The 11,932-nt window shown below is 36.1% G+C and overlaps 1 pseudogene; it reads right to left on the minus strand.

Moving 5' to 3' along the window:
* Positions 1–2,832: 2,832 nt before the first annotated feature.
* Positions 2,833–5,526, minus strand: LOC101639994 (annotated as a pseudogene).
* Between the last annotated feature and the right edge of the window lie 6,406 nt (positions 5,527–11,932).

Here is an 11,932-nt window from a genome sequence, read left to right on the forward strand (position 1 = left end):
TGCACCACTTTTGCTAATGCACCCTCTTTGTCCTCAGCGATCTTGACTAGGGGCAGACTGTTGTGCTTCTTCTGTGTGGGTTTTGTTGTCTCTCAGCTAGATGTCTGCTTGTTTATCTTGAGGTCTTTAAGGCTTCAGGTGCTATAATTTTTGGTAGCTGGGCGCCATCAGCTTTCTTCACCATACTTGCTTGTGCACCCAATGTCTTCAGGGGTTATGTCTTTTGGTAGCTGGGCACCAACAGCTAAGAAAGCATTTTTTATCCTCACAGATACACGAAGATGTTCTCCCAGGATGACACAGGAAAAACTGCCATTCTGAGTGTGTCATTAATTTGGCCAAAAAAACTCTAGGAGAAGGGGGTTACTGAGAGATGTGAATTGAATATTTCCCAAATTACTCTAATCTTTACCTAAACTATATGTAACATTAAGAACAATTGCTGTCAAATCTCTCCAACTCATGGCTAATGCTTGTGTGCCAAAATAAAACTTTTCTGCAAAGGGTTTTTAATAACTTTTTTAAAAAAGTAAATCTATTGGGGGAACCTGCAACCTTTCATTTAGCAATAAAGTGCATTAACGGCAATGGGAGGTTTGACTTACTATGAAACTAAGATGAATTATCGGGCACTGATAAATTCAATAAACATCTGCTTGCACTATCAGAAAAACTTACTATCAAACATTTAATGCAACATATCTTGAGCACATTATACAATTATTATAATTTACTAATTCTAATGAATAATATATATTCTAGTTAATGTGTTCTGATGCCTCCTTCATATTTAAATTTTAAAAGGCTCATTTTTCCAAGAGATTGAAAATAGACTGGATTTCTTTTTATCTTGGTATTTTCTTTGTAACTCTAAATTATTCATATAATTAAAGGAAAATATGGAAACATTTTAAAATGTCTTTCCCTTAGGTAAAGAGACTGACGTAATTTAGGAATAGGAGTGAAAGTCTGAATTCAGGAAACATTCTAAACTAGCACGTTAGCACATCTAGGTGATACATAATAAAGGAAATTCCATTTGGCAGAAAGATCAAAGGATATTTACTTAAGCCACACCAATTTTAATGCAATAAATATTTCTAAAGAAACCTATCATGAGAAGGAAGTATCTGAGTGTTTTTCAAGGTGTGAACTAAATTATTCTTTTAAGATTTATGCCAAGTCTGTTACAGATGAAATTTGAATCACCACTAGGTAGAGAAGATGAGGATTTCAAATTTTAACAACTATATTTAATATTTTATTTTGTTCTCTTGTTTTTTTAAAGGAAATTAATACTTATTTACACAATTATCCAAAGAAGTTTACAGTCTTTGACATATCATTGCTAAGCAGGTCACTTTATCTTTACAAAAAATGTAATATTTACATCTCTAATCAAGTATAATATGCTATATTTTCTTTTTAAAAGTTCAATATCTACTACTTTTTGCTATTCATAATGGACATTAGATGAAATTTAGACTAGTATCACATATTGAATTATTTCTAGCAATCACGTTGTATTTAGCGGTTATAGATCACTTCACTCTCCTTTTTTATTGAATGTCACATCTATACTGATACATAGATATTATCTTTATTCATTTAAAATTTTAATGTTTGATGGTCTTTATTTACAACTTTATTGGCAAAAAGGAAGTGGAACAAATCAAACAGTTTAATACAAGATATCACAGCCGATTCTATAAGACCAAAGAATGAATGTTCATCTCAAATGTTCATCTAATTATCTGAAGTTGACACAACACTGACTCTGCATAGGCAATGCCTTTTATGGAGTACAGTATGTTTTCTGCTTTAAGGACTTTTAAGCAGTCTCTTTAATATATAACTGTGGAGGGAGGTCAGATGCTCAGGCATTCCCCCCCTGAGGGCAATAAGTTGCCAGACTGCACTGGGCCTGCTCCCTGCTGCTGGAGACAATGGACTACTTCTCTCTGAAGCTTGGGACCATTAGCTTGGTTCCTGTAGGAGGGGTTTGCACCCTACTGATAATGGTTCCTATGGAGACACAGAGACCACCCCCTAGACCACCCTTTCATTACTGGGTACCCTATAGTGTAACCCCTCCCTGTGACGTATGTATATAGGCGTGAGTCAGCAATATAGGGGGTTGGAACCTCTCTGTGACTCTGAGCTCCTTGCTGCTCACTCCCTGGTCACTCCCCTCTCCCTTGTTCCCTTTCCCTCCTTCCCTTCCCCCTCTCTCCACGTGGGCCACCAAGCTGGGCTGAGGTGAGCAATGCTATCATGTAATATGTCTGACTGTATTATTGTAATATCTCTCATGCTCTCGATGACTCTAATATAATACTTATATATCTCAACCGTACAATTGTGCATTACTGAACCCAGAAATTGTACTTACTGAATCCGAGTAGTAGTAATAGTAGTAGCAGCAGGTGGGGGCTGGCCCTTCACCCCCCCAGCGCCAATCTTTTAATTTAATACTACATATAACTATAAAGTAAATGAAATCACTCAACATGGTAGTTAATGCCCAATGAAAACCAAAAGTTGGAAAAGCAGTTACACTTCCTTCTGGAGTGGACCGTTATAACCATCAATCATTTTGTGAAATGACCACTATGTTTCAATTGATCATGACTACTCTGAAATTACTATGAAATGTAGTAAAAGCAAGGAGAGAAGACATAGGGAGAACATGTTTTTTGTTGTTTTTTTTTTCAGAGAGAGGGTTAGCCCTCCACAATCAACATAGTAAATAAACATATGCTGTTGAAGAATTCTAGGTGGAAAATTAATATAGTCAATTTCAACTCATGCTGAACTGACTTAATTTGCTCATTAACTTTTTTGATGTCCTTCTTCTAAATCAAATGTGTTTAATTCTTCTTCTAGTTCCTCCAAATTTTCCGCAGTTAAAAGAATTTCATCAACAGGAACTGCATTAATGACTCCATTTTCCTGTGTCTTCCCTTCGTTATCCTCCCCCAAATCCCTTCTTTCCTCATTTTCTGCCCTACCTTTTGAAGCTTCACTTAATTTGTTTCATCATTTTCTGAATGATCCATGCTGAATCTTTAAAGACTGGGTACTGTAATATCTGTCTCATCTAACTCTCTTGTTAAATCTATGCTCTTGAGGTGCACAGAACCATCTCTCTCGTCACCAACTACTCCCTGAGTGTACCAGGTAACGTCTGGTTCATGATCATCATCATCATCATCGTCATACAGTTCAGGATGAAATTCAAACACCTCAGGACCACTGAGCATGAGTACTTTCCCTGCTTTGAACTCTGTTTTTCTTCTTTCCATAGGTTACTTAAGTTTATCAATCCTTTCTTGTCTTTTCCTTTTCCCCCCCATGAAATAAAAGATCCTAGGGTGATTTGGGTAACATTTGGACGTAGGGCAGAGTACTATCCTTCAATGCGGTCTTCTAATGAAATGTCATCTTCTTTCTCTTCTTTCTTCTTATCAATTTTCAACACAAATCCATGAGGAACTACATTAGGCTATATACACATATAACCCCTGCAGGGCATACCAAAATCCATACTTGCTTTCAATAGCTTCAAGGAAATGCTGGCACACTCTGAGTTCTTCCTTTTCCTCCCCACTGTACTACATTTTCACTACTGCTTCTTCTTCTTTTTTTTCTCATTCCAATTATCCATGGTATCTTTTTTGAGTTCTTCCTCTCTTGCATCAATGTAAACGCATTTCTTTCCAGATTTTCTTTCCAGAGTCAACTCGTCAGAGAACTTGACACTTTCGTGCACTGTCCTTGCTTGAAGAATGCACGCAGCACAGATGGGGGATCTGAGACTTTACTTATTTTTTGAGCAGCAACTACAGGTTTGAGTAGTCCCTTTTGCTCCTGTGATTCTTTCTTCTGGTCATCTTTCTTTTCAGCTTCACTTTGGGCTACCTGACATAGATTCTCTGGACCAAATTTAACTTGATGCGTGACAGCCTTGATAAACTTCCGTTGCTTTGCTCCTTTCTTATTCTTTAGACCCAAAGTGTTATCTTCAATGATCTCTTTCTTCTGCTGCGCCACTGTTGTGCTGCCCCCCAGACTGAGCCTGTATCTTGGAGGGCTTTGCTGAGATGGCTGACACTGGGCCAGACTTAAGCACAGCTGGACACCATCAAGGGCTCTGTCCCGACCCACGGATATTATTTTATCAGCCCTATTTTAGTTTTGAGAAATTCGGGCTCAGGAACATTGAGTAACTTACCATAGGTTATAGTGAAGTGGGCCAAGTTCTTCCAAATTCCTATTCAACACAATTTTTCTCCATCACACCACAGCTTTGTCTAGAAAGGATGATCAATATAATATCCATTTTATTTCCTTGAGAAGTAAAATATTTGATCCTGTCTAATTTTATTACTAAGCTTATTAAAAACCTTTAGTCTACTTACATAGTCAAAGATCATCACTATTCTCTCCTGGAAATCTCTTGTTTATGTTTTAGTACTTAAAATATATTTTGGTAGCAAATATTTTTATTCTACAACTAGATATAAGTTTACATTGAAAATGCAATAAAGAGTAAGTTAAAGTACATTCACATTAAAACAAAATAAATAATTGAAAATTAATCAACTAAAATAAATTCCCAGAATTAATATAACAGAAGAAATGTAATTTCAAACAGACCACATCCTGCCAATATGCAAAATATTCCTCAGTGGAGTAAGAGTACCTCTCATCCACAGGTGAGAACCTGCCTGAGCTGGTCTAAGATTGTTATCACTAACAAAAATTGCAGTCTGGAAGTACAGCTCTCTTGGAGATACTGAGATAACCATAATGGTTTTCTTCCAAGTGCAGATAACCTTCCAGCATATTACTTAGGACTCTGATTATAATTATTTTATTAGCTTAAACCATGTACCATTGCCATCTGCTCTGGAAGTCCATCTTTGCAACTTTAACATACTTATTTGTTCCTTGGTGATTTTTGTGTGACAGGTCTCTCTTTCTTCACCTCTCGCTCGCTTGCATACTTGCATAATCCCCTTTGATCTTAATGGAAATGAACTCCAGACACATTTTATACCAATCCTGTCTCACTAGAATACCAAAGAGAACCCACGCCCAAATGTGATCTAGTGCAAGTTTTCTTTCTTTTCTTTTTAGTTTGGGATTTAATACACATGTATATCATATCATTCCACAGTTCAATCAAGTCAAGTAGAATTGTACAATGGCTATCAAAATCAGTTTCCATACTAGCCACCCAAGGATCCTACCTACACATTTTTGTTGTTAGATGCCATTGAGTTGATTCTGACTCTTACACCCTATGTATAGCAACATGTCATGATGCCTGGTTCTAAGCCTTTCTGACTCTCATTGCTATATGTGAACCCATGTGGTTGTCACTGGGCCAGTCCATCTCATTGAGAGACTGTCTCTCTTCTCTTGTCCCTGTACTTTATCAAGCATGATGTCCTTCTCTAAGGATGGCTTTCTTATGAGAATAAGTCCAATATAAGTAAGGCAAACTTACCCTATCCTCATTTCTAGGAACATTCAGCTAGTACTTTTATTACAAGGCAGATGTCTTGATTTTCTAGCAATATATGGCGTGATCAATATTTTTCCACAATATCATAATTCAAGGCATAGACTCTTATCTCTCCTTTGGGCATTATTATTAAATGTACAGAAATGCAATAGAAAAGAATATGGTTTTCTAAGGGACATCTTTGTCATTTTAGACATTTGTCACTCTTGGCTCAGGGCAATCAGGACACTCAATTCAATTATTATTCCCAGATATTCTTGTGAAATCATTCCTTCCAATTTATAAACAGACTAAGTTTTGTTTTGAAACCTTCACTCTCACTATTGTGTAATGTACATCATACATTTCTTGAGAATAAGTTTTGTTCTATTCACTTTTGCATGACACTGGAATGCAATTGTGTACATTACAAGCACCCTAATCGTATATACCACTATTATCCACCATTTTCCTATATGGTAGTGGCTTGCATATTATTTGGATATTTGAAGCTATGTCACTGATATTTTAAATAACAGTAGGATCACTCATTGTGGAATCAAGTTTCAACAATGATTCCTCACTGAGATAGAATAGGAAGGAAAATCTAATAACTTGTCTCTGAAAATCAACCAATGCATACCCTATGGATTCACAGACTATGATCTGATAAAGTGCTAGAATATAAGCTCATGAAGAGCACATAGGTCAAAATAGCTCAGTGTGTCATATGTAAGGGTCACTTCACTTAGAGTTGACAGTAATAATAGCATCATATATGATATAATTTATTTGAATATTCAAATTAACAATATATAACTGCAAAATTTGTTTTGCAAAATTTATGATTGGTGCTTGGAACACTCAAAAGTATTTTATTTTGGTGGTTATTAATTTTAATAATTAACTACATTTAGAATATTTTGAAACTTGAAGATCAATCATGACTGTCTATTGGCCCATTTTGTACTTGAAATAGAACTACCAGGTAAAACAAATCTCCCTATGAATCCCAATGCCCCATCCATCTTCTCGCACCCCTGATGCAAAACTTTTGCCTTAAACCATGATGTTTCATGTGTGTGGTTCAGGGTAAGTGTTTCTTGGTTGCCATAAGATGAAAGCTACAAATGGTCTAGGAATTCCCTTGATTTCATCAGGAAAAGACTTTTGCAAATAGAAAATCTCTAAAGTTCTGGGGTTTATTATCTTTTGATTTACAAAGATAGGTGTAAATGGCACAACATGAGTTATACAATATGGTAGCCACTAGTCACATAGAGATATTTACATTAAAATTAAGTGGGTTAGTCACATAATCTGGTGTCAATTTGAGGATTGAGTGTGTGGGGGTGGAGTCTAGTCTGTCAATCTGGAGACATTCTAAGCAATCTCTCTGTGAGCATAGACTTCCTCTGAGGATTCTGGGAAAACTATGGGATTTCCTCCTTGGAGACAGAAGACACAGTCTCTCTCTGTTCACTTCCTTGAAGACGCTCTACTAACAAGACATATGGGAGACACTCTACTGACAAGACACATGGCACTACGCTGATAGACCCCATCCCCTGGGAACTGGAGAAACCACGTGGAGACCACTGCCAGCCACTGGATCTAAAGATTTTCTACCCACTGTGTTGTGATCATCCTGCATTCAGCATCACTGCATGTGTTTCATGAGTCTAAAGAGGACTTTATAGATAAGTATCAGACATATGGGCTAATATTGGGCTTATGGACTTAATCTGGAATGAGCTGGGATGTTTTCTCAATATTCAGTTCCTCTTGTATTTGTTTCTCTAGTCTACCCAGACTAACACATTAAGTAGAATATATTTTCCACAATTAAGTAGAAACATGTTCGTAGTCCTTAATAAATATATGGGAGTTAACAACAAACTCTCTGACACCAAATTGATGCCAAATCATAGTTCCCATTTGGACAGGTTAAAATACTGTCCCCGTGAGTTTCCAAGACTGTAGCTCTTTATGGGATTAAGAAACCTTATCTTTTGCCCACATATATTACTTGTGCTAAAAAAAATTTAATAGGGCATATATAGAGCATTTACATTATCACCAAACATTCTATTCAATAATATAACTTAAAACAATTAATGGCAGGAGCTCACTGGGGCTCCTAACAGATGGGGAATAATTAATAACTCATATCATCAGGAAGGTTAATCACAGGACTGTAATAACATCAGAAACACTTTGGCAATTCTCAGCTGTTGAATGATCTAACACACCTTTCCCACATAAATGTGGGATTCAAGCTTGCCTGTTTTAGATGTACACAAACATTATACACCATTCAAAAATAAGCCAAAGCTTTTTTTCAAAGCTAAAATATTATTATAATTATTTTTATAGTATATCATTTTTTGTTTATAACTTTCTCTAATAGCTAACCCATTGTATTATATAATTTTCATTGCTGTATGAAAAATTAAACCTTATAAATCTAAGATAAAATCCATATCTTTAGGTGATGTTCTCATTTTAAAATTGGCTAATCTAGGAAATATTGCATAACTTATTTTTTATCTAGGCTTTTCAAGATGCAGGAACAAGAACCCACTTTGGAAACGCTCCTCTGATGTTGTTAGCAGGACTATTATGAAACATATACTTCACCATTTTAGGTAATAGACTCATAAAGTTTAAAGTTAACAGCCATAAAGTGAAATCTAGTATTGGCTTAGAGTTTTTCAAATAATTATTTTCCTGAGGTCTAAATCCTACTAAGACATCTGAAAACCAACACAATATATGTGCCCCTCTATTATTTGACTCTCATCTTTTATTTGTACAATAAAAAACTCAAATATGTGGATATTTTGTCCCATGGGTGACACAAAGATGTGGGTAAATTATTTTCTTTCAATATAAGCTCTATGCATTTAGAAAGAAATGTGAATGATTTTGCAAATATATTGCTGGCACTCTCAATTTTCCTTGTAAAGTTACATATGCTTGATACTAAATGCCTAGCAACATTTCATCCTAAAATTAGTAGAATGGCATTAAATATTTAAACTGTAGTGATAGGGCTTTGAGAAAGTTTTACAAGACAGTAAGGACTCTTTCCTGACACCAGAAGAGTCATCTGCTATTTGGTCTGGAACACAACTTCTGTCCCCTGCCAAGAATCTCTTTTGATTTACTGCTACTCTATAATCTTTTTTCCTGGCTGAATAAAGTGTATCTCATTGATCTGATTTTTTGATATATGTATATTCTTAGAACTTTCTTTTCTCAACTCTTATCGTTCATTTTTTTTCTAAAGTATGCATATACTCATTCCCTACGTACTAACTCCGCTGACAAGAAGCTTTGGTGGTATTGTTTATTAAGCATTGGACTGCTAGCCATAAGGCCCCTCCTCCACACCCATAGCAAATAATTAGATAGTATGAACTATTATTTGATGTATCTTCCCACATGGAAGGATGTACCTATGCGAGTACTTTATAAAAATGTATGCATTTGAATTGTGCTGGGGAAGAATATTGACTGCACCTTGAACTGCTAAAAGGACAAGCTGATATGTCTTGGAGAAAGTAAGGCCAGCATACTCCTTAGAGGCAACGATGCCAAGACTTCCTCTTACAGACTGTGGACATACTGTCAAAAGAGATAAGTGCTTGGAGAAGGACATCATGCTCTGTAAAGCGGAGGGGCAGTGAAAAAGAGGAAGGTCCTAACAGAGATTGGCTGCAACAGTAGGTTCAAACATATGAACAATTGAGAGGATGTCTCAGGACCGCGTAGGGTTTCATTCTTTTGCACACAGAGTTACTATGAATCAGAACTGACTCAACGGCATCTAACAACAACTTGTTTCTTTAATCTATTTATTTCTGGCTAAATTTCACTTCTCATTCCAAGCTATTAGTTCAAAAAATTAATACTACTCTAATAGTGTATCATGTGTTGCCAGAGGCAATTGGCTCCCCCATGCTTGATTATTAAATTTGAACTTTATTACAGGTGGTGGTATACAGAAAGTTTACTTTCAAATAAATGAATTTTGCATGTCTTTTAAATTCTTATTTTCCATAATTGTACAACTATCAACTAAGAGAATTATGCTCCTTAATAAGTAGACATTTACATAATTACCTTCAAGGCATAATAGCATTGACTTCATAAGAGTATTTTTATGATTACAGAAGAGAATAATTTTGAATAGCACTTATCAATGTGCCTGATATATAATGATTCTCAATAAATATTAACTACTACAGTATTTCTTATTAACTATCATTCTTTTGCATAAATTAAACTCTGAAAGACAGAATTCTATGACACCTTCTAATTCCAATATATTCTTGTCCTCTCTGAAGAACTGTATGTTATGTGTATCTGAACCACCTGTGATAGTGACTCTTGGATATTGTGTTTGTTCTTGAGTGTGGTTGATTGGGATGTGGGTATAAGTACAGTCATATCATGGTAGTAAGGAAACCATCCCAATCTCAATGTTAGACAGCTGATGAATCAGCTTCCTAATGACAGGATCAAACAAACCTGGAATAAACAGTCACTCCTATTACAGCACACAGGTTTGTACAACTGTTACAAAACAGTTACAGTTTTGTAACTCCTATTACAAAACACAGATTAATCTGGTTTTGGCTAGGAATGAAGCTTACCTTGTTCTTGCAACCACTCTATCATGACAAAATATAGCTATTGACTAGACAGACTAATTCTTCTCCACATGTGCACCCTGGCTTGGACCATGGAGAAAATTATATAACATCTAATAAGTGACAATATTAAACCTAACTCAGAGACAAAGAAATTATTTTCAGTGTTTTACCTGGACAACATTAAATACTGGCATGGTCTTTATTCTTTTGTAAAGTCAAGTTATTGTTTAATTTGCAAACTTACTTAGCATTTAAATATGCAAATGTTAGTTTATAGTTTAGGATCATCCTATTGAGGTGTTATGTCAAATTTTCGTTTATTTTGCTTACATTGAATTCAATGAGCAATAGCATTTTTAAATTTAAAATCATTTTTATTGGGGGCTCCTACAGCTCTTATAACATTCCATACATCATTTATATCAAGCATATTTCTATATATGTTGCCATATTAGCAAATGTGGTGAAGAAAAGCTGATGGTACCCGGCTATCAAAAGTTATAACATCTAGGGTCTTAAAGACTTGAAGGTAAACAAACGGCCATCTAGCTGAAAGCAACAAAGCCCACATGGAAGAAGCACACCAGCCTGTATGATCACCAGGTGTCAAATGGATGAAGTATCAGGTATCAAAGAACAAAAAAATAATATCATTGTGAGTTAGGGGGAGTGTGGAGTGGGGACCCAAAGCCCATCTGTAGGCAACTGGACATCCCCTTATGGAAAGGTCAAGGGGAGGAGACAAGCCAGTCAGGGTGCAGTGTAGCAATGGTGAAACATACAACTTTCCTCTGTTTCCTAAGTGTTCCCCCCCACCACACACACACACACACACACACACACACACACAAACACACACACATTATCATGATCCTAATTCTACCTTAAAGATCTGGCTAGACCAGAGGATGTACACTGGTAAAGATAGGAACTGGAAACCCAGGGAATCCAGAGCAGATGATCCCTTCAGGACCAGTGGTGAGAGTGGTGATACCAGGAGGCAGGAGGGAGTGTGCGGTGGAAAGAGGGAACCAATTACAGGGATCTACACATAAACTGCTCCCTGGGAGATGGACAACAGGAAAGTGGGTCAAGGGAGGCATCAGACAGTGTAAGATATGACAAAATAATAATTTAAAAATTATCAAGGGTTCATGAGGGAGGGGGGAGGGGGAAAATGAGCTGATGCCAGGGGCTTACGTGGAGAGCAAATGTTTTGAGAATGATGAGGGTAATGAATGTACAAATGTGCTTTATACAATTGATGTATATATGGATTGCAATAGCATTTAAAAAATAGTATGATAGACATTTTAGGATAAGAATTAATATTAGGGGTCTATCCCCTTAAAATCAGCCTACAGCAAATCACATAAGAGTAGTTTTTAAAAGTATGTAAATAACTAATATTTACTGATAATGTGAGGCAATGTGCTACACTCTATGTCATGTGTTTAATATACCTCTGAAATAACTCTATTAACAGTTGTTCTCAACCTTCCTAATGCTGCGACCCTTTAATACAGTTCTTCATTTTGTGGTAACTCCCCAACCATAAAATTATTTTTGATGCTACATCATAACTGTAATTTTGCTACTGTTATGAATTGGGGGACCTCTGTGAAAGGGTTGTTCAAACCCCAAAGATGTCATGACTCACAGGTTGAGAACCACTGCTCTTATAAGGAAGTATTTTTTATATTGACTATGAATTTATAAATTTACATTATTGTTTGGGGTCATTCTCCTAATTTGTATT

The sequence above is a fragment of the Echinops telfairi genome, unplaced genomic scaffold (assembly GCF_000313985.2).
Source record: "Echinops telfairi isolate 266 unplaced genomic scaffold, ASM31398v2 ScPeMD7_7469;HRSCAF=8507_0, whole genome shotgun sequence".
Classification (NCBI taxonomy): domain Eukaryota; kingdom Metazoa; phylum Chordata; class Mammalia; order Afrosoricida; family Tenrecidae; genus Echinops; species Echinops telfairi.